The following is a 6,493-nucleotide window of genomic DNA, read 5'->3' on the forward strand; positions in this document are numbered from 1 at the left end:
ATCATTGGGAAAGGCCAACACTCTAGCTTCGGCTTTGAGCTCTTTTGCACTCTCGATCTTGGCAGAAAAATCGAAGCCACGAGCGTGGATCTCCTCTAGAGTCTCCCTACGATATTGACATTTAGCATGCTCGGCAGCCTAATTTTCTCAAGCTTGAGTAGCCTCGGCAACCTCTTTTGCTCGAACCTGAGTGGCTTCAGCATCGGACCAGTAAATAGCCACTATTGCATCAACATTAGCCATTGTTATTTCAACCTCCAATTTGGTCGCTGCCAGTTTCGAGGCCAGTCTCTCTCGATCAGAAGTCACTGAGCCCAACCGAGACTATAACTCCTCGATATTCTTGGCTTGCACCAAGGCTCTCTCTTTCAAGCTTCAGAGTTGGGCCTCGACCGAGGCTAGTTTAGCCCGGGCAACCTCCTTTTCAGAAGCAAGGCGGTCCATGTTCTTTTTCCACTCCTCGGCCCCCGATTTCACTACTTCCACCTCGGTGCGAAGCTGCCCAATCATATCGAGCTTTTGCTGAACCTGTAGGACCGAACTGTTAGCCTTCACGCCCAAATCAGTGTCATTAACTTCAAACACTCTTTTTACCTGCTCGGAGAAATTGGTTTGTTATTTCTGAGTTGCTTCTAGCTCGACCCGAAGTCCTCTTGCTTCTTCTTCCCTCTGCTCACTGAGAAGCTTGAAGGTATCTCTTTCCTCAGTAAGCCCTCGAATTTCGGCTTCGAACTGGCTTAGCTCCCCTCGGGATCGAAAAAATGCCTCGTGATAGAGCGCAGAAGCTTACAAAAAATAAAAATGAGTTATACGAAAGAAGAAAAATACAAGTATGAAAGTTGACAAAGAGAAAGCGAACTTTCCCGATTCAGGGCCTGCTAAGCTTCGTTGTATATACGAGGAATCCCCGCCTTGCCCAAGCTCTTCTTTGAAGCCTCCTAATCGGTCGGACCGGTAGCATCTTCTACTCCAACAAAATAACCACGGAAATGATTTTCCTCTCCATGGGCTCCCTCCCCGTGATAAACCTCCACAGCTTGGGCATCATGTATCATAGACTAGGAAAATGAAGGAAAAGAAGGGGAATCACCGATCTCTATTGCCCCGATTATGTCTTTCGAGGCACCGCCTCCATCTCGGGGAACCTTAAACTCTGTTCTTGCACCATCATCAACCGCCTCTTCGATGGATTCGTTGACCCGAGGTAAAACATCCTCGGTCCTTCTTTTCTCGGGAACTCGGTTCGAATTCTTATCCTCGACCTTGTCGGACCTGGGTGAAGCACAATCAATTCCCACATATCCTAAAGCTTTACAAATATCGATGCTAGCCCGAGCACGGGCCACTAGTCCAGAGTTATCTTCTTCTTCTTCTTCTTCATCCCTTAGACGCAGGACCGATTCCATAGTCAACGGGATTGTGGTTCCCTTGGGCTTACAGACTGTCCTCTTCTTAGGTTTTTGATCCTCGGAATCCGAAGTCCTTTTTCTCTTACTTTCCTTCAACGGATTCGAGACAGGCAGTAAAACTTCCTCACTACCAGATGGGGGCCTCATGACCGTATTTTTTTTGAGACCTGCGAAGGGAGAAGATAAGTAAACTCATGCTTCGAATAAATATGTCACCTCGAACGACAAACGAATCGATAGACCAAGATGAAAGCTTACCATGAGTACGAGCTTGCCATCGACCCTTCGACAAATCGCGCCATGAGCGCTCGAAAAATGTTGACATCGAGACCAAGTTTTTGACCCAGTTCTTGAGATGGGGAACCGCACCCGGCATCCAAGCAACTGCTGTGTCAAAAAGAACACTGATAAGAAAAGATGAAGAAGTAAAAAATAACAAAAACTAAAAACGGCATCACACTCACGGTTCATATTCCATTTCTCGAAAAATGGCATACTCTCAGCTGGGATTAGGTCCGAGGTCTTCACTCGAACAAACCGGCCCAACCAGCCCCGATCCTTATCTTCATCTATGCTCGACGTGAACACCTTGGTGGCACGATGTTGAAGCTTTATCAGCCCACCTCGGTAAAGTCGAGGACTATACAATCTTATAAGGTGGTCGAGGGTGAAGAGAAGCCCATCGATTTTTCTCACAAAGAAACGGATCAAGATTACGATCCTCCAGAAAGAAGGATGAATTTGGCCGAGGGTCACCTGGTATTTCCTGCAAAAATCGATGATGACTGGATCGAGGGGACCCAACGTGAAAGGGTAAGTGTAAACACTCAGATACCTTTCCACGTGGGTAGTGAGTGTCACACATCCTTTTTCCTGAGGGGATAGGGAGTTTTTCCAATTTAAGTGACATTATTCGAAATGGGATTCTTTATTTATTCAGAGTCGCCACTTGGAATAATTTATGGTGTCCCACGTCACCAATTTATTTTAGAATCCCAAATCGAGAAAAATTGACTCTTATTTATGGTCTGCGAACACAGAAGACCGGGTAAGGAATTTTGTTAACCCGAGAGAAGGTGTGAGGCACTCCCGAGTTCCGTGGTTTTAGCATGGTCGCTCAACTATTAATAATTGGACTAATTATCTGATTTAATACATGTTTTAAACCTATATGTGCATTTTTATTCCTTTTACCACTTTTATTACATTATTGCATTTTAAACTTTTATGGAATTAATATGCGACGAGTTACGTTGTTGTACACTCGTTGTTTATACACATCGCAAATCGCGTCACGTGAAACGCACCCACAATCTACAACATGTTTAATTTTATTTATTATTGTTTGAAGTTGTGGTCGAGTCACGTGAAACGCACACTCGAATTGGGGATTACGTATCGTGACCATGCCACGGGAACCATACCCACAGTCACGATGATTTATTATTAATCGCGCCTAAAGCAAGCTACGATGTTCGAATATTATTCAATTACTAATTTTGAGATTATTGTAAGGTCATGAGATATGTAATTATTTGTGGAAGAATTGGATTTATTATTTATAGAAAAGTGGGATAGTTTAGAGAAAGATGAGCCAGCTATGTTATTTATTACTTTGGACTTGATGAGACTAAATCTTGTGATCCAAAATTTTTTCTTCTCCAACAGCCCAAAAATCAATTTCCTTAGAAACAAATCATGGCCCAAGCAAATTATTCAACCCAATATCCCATATTCTGTACATTTCTTAAACAAAACTAATGACACCACAATCTCATGAACAAAATTAGTAAACAAGCCAAATTACAGTGATTCAATAGACCCTTTATCCGGTTAAATCAACTCAAAATAAAACTTTGCAACTCTAAAATTAACATCATGGTCCAATAAACATATGAACAAGGAAACAATCAGATTCAAATGATCCAAATATCAATAGAGTGAACTACTACTCCATGCTACCCAATAATCACACCAATAGACAAGAAGGTAAATGGACAATTATAATCAGTGAAGAAAGGGAAATAACAGACCTTCGATATAAATTAACAGAGTTAAAATTACAAGAGCGCTAAACAATTCGACGAATGTTGATTGGAGCTTTCACCGGCCGCGAAACCTCGAACAAAAAATCGCGACTTGCAACCCCGATCGACCTTCCAAAACCGGTGATTTAGTAGCTTGTTTTTTTGGGTTTAAAGCTATTTTTTTGGGGGGGTGATTTTGCTGGATTTTTCAAAAGAAAGACGAAGAAAGAATGACACAAGTAGAAATTTCCGTATCATAGAAGAACAAAATAAATTTCTCTCAATTCCTAGCTTTTAATTTTTATTAAAAAAAATCAGATAACCTTACTTTTATTTTTTAATTCTAACTTTATTTTACTTCTCATTTTTTTTTATATTTCCACATGTTTTTACTTTTATTTTTTAAATTTTCCACTTTCTTTTACTTTTTTTATTAAACAATTTCTACATACTTTTACTTTTACTTTTTAATTTTATATTTCTACTTTTACTATTTTTTAATTCCCATCCGAAATTTGTTTTTTTAAAATAATAATTTTTATTTATTTTCCGAAATTTAAAAAAAATATTTATTTTTTCCAGTTTTGTAATTCATTTTGTTTTAAAATAAAAATAAAAATAATACTAATAATAATAATTGACTTTTTAAATTATTATTAATTTTTACCCTATATAAAAAAAAGTGTAACAAAGCTAAAAAATAAATATTAAATTTCTGAAAATATTTAGCTAAAAAATATATATTAAATTTCTGAAAATATTTACATAGTAGAAGGTGATAAAAATTCAAATATAGTCAAAAATTAGGTGCTCACAGCTGCCCCTCTTTGCTTGGAAACATGAAGAGTTTTTAGGCAAAGACTAAGTGAGTCATGTGACTAATTTTTGATCAAACCATTATTCAAAAGGAAAAGAAATAAAAGATAGGGCGCAACCGAGTCCTGATTTTGGACAGCCTACCTATCCCGGGTTATAGGGGAATCAGGTCGTGTGTAGTTCAAGGAGAATGGTGGAATGATGAGTTGAGGAGTTAGGTGAGGTTCTGTCGAGGCTCCGGTCTGTTATCCTGCTATTATATCAAAATTAAAAAAAAACTAAACAAGTCTATCAGTTATGAGTTACAAGATTCTTATCTATGAGTCTTCTGAAACTTAATCTTGAGTGTTGACTGATTCTTCATGCAGACTCTGATCTAAACCTTGATGCTCACTAGTTGTGGGTTCCAGTTTATTGTTCTATAGCTTCTTCTAATCAAAACGGGACTCCAATGCTTGTGGCTTCAGTCATGTCTTGAGCATTCCACATCTTTTCAAATGCTTTTGCATTTTGGATTCACTTATTTTTTTCTTTTCTTTTATTTTATAGTGAGATTTCTTATTTTGGTCATCTCGAACTTTGTGCCTTGACGTAAAACCTACTCAGACACCAAAACAAACAAACGAACGAAATTTTTCTGCCCAGTTTGCACTAGAAAAATTTCGTGAGTTATTGTAACAAAATTCTAATCTACTTCTTTATTGAAAGCAATAAAAGATAGGGAGTCGTGTACCCCAAAAAAGTCATGTTTTTTTTGTTTGAATGGTGTTCCTTTATTATCAAAAGTATGTCTCAACTAAGGATTGGTGTACCTTATGTTGGGAAAATGTAGCCAGGGAATGGGATACCCTATATTGGCAAATATATCAGGGAGTGGTGTACCATGCATTTAAGATCAAATCAACTTGGTTCCCTTTCCCTATTCTAGAAGCCAGTCAACATGCAAGCCGAAACAAACATATGCATAAGTAGCACATAAAATGCATCAGGATGGTCTTTTATATTGGGTACACTCGTCCTAGACGGACTCAACCCCTGTGTTGAGTCCCCAAAGTCAAATGCACATGATGCAAATAAATGTTCCTACTAGGGATCCGGCATAAGGCTATGTTATTCTAGGTTTAGATCTTAGGTGTGTTGTTCTAGAACTGGCTTACCCGAACGGACAACTTGAGCCGGGGGGAAGGCAGCATACCGGAAATACAGAAGTTTCACCGGCTTTGCAACTTATCCGATCCTCGTTCTAAAATTAGGGGTATGGCTCTAACAGAAAAGAAGCAACGCGAAGCGCACGCTTCCCAGAAGATTTAGAAGACTCAAAGAGAAGAGGGTTTCGTAACAGTTTATATACAGTTCAAGCAATATAAAAGCGGTAAAAAGCGGCATTTAGCACATTAGGCTCAAACACGTAAAATCAGATAATAAATAAAAGCCAAGTATAACAGCTATTCTAAGCTCGAATTCTAAACCCTAAACTAGAGATTCTAGGTTCTTATCCCTTGCAGAGTTGCCAGAGCTGTCACACCTCCTTTTTCCCGAGGGGATAGGGGATAGGGAGTTTTTCCAATTTAAGTGACATTATTCGAAATGGGATTCTTTATTTATTCAGAGTCGCCACTTGAAATAATTTATGGTGTCCCAAGTCACCGATTTATTTTAGAATCCCAAATTGAGGAAAATTGACTCTTATTTATGGTCTGCGAACACAGAAGATCGAGTAAGAAATTCTGTTAACCTGAGAGAAGGTGTGAGGCACTCCCGAGTTTCGTGATTTTAGCACGGTCGCTCAACTATTAATAATTGGCCTAAGTTATCTGATTTAATACATGTTTTAAACCTATATGTGCATTTTTATTCCTTTTACCGCTTTTATTACATTACTGCATTTTAAACTTTTATGGAATTAATATGAGACGAGTTACGTTGTCGTACACTCGTTGTTTATACACATCGCAAATCGCGTCACGTGAAACGCACCCACAAACTATAACATGTTTAATTTTATTTATTATTGTTTGAAGTTGTGGTCGAGTCACGTGAAACGCACATTCGAATTGGGGATTACGTATCGTGACCATGCAACGAGAACCGTACCCACAATCACAATGATTTATTATTAGTCGCGCCTAAAGCAAGCTACGATGTTCGAATATTATTCAATTACTAATTTTGAGATTATTGTAAGGTCAAGAGGTATGTAATTATTTGTGGAAGAATTAAATTTATTATTTATAGAAAAGT

The sequence above is a fragment of the Nicotiana tabacum genome, chromosome 13 (assembly GCF_000715075.1).
Source record: "Nicotiana tabacum cultivar K326 chromosome 13, ASM71507v2, whole genome shotgun sequence".
NCBI lineage: Eukaryota > Viridiplantae > Streptophyta > Magnoliopsida > Solanales > Solanaceae > Nicotiana > Nicotiana tabacum.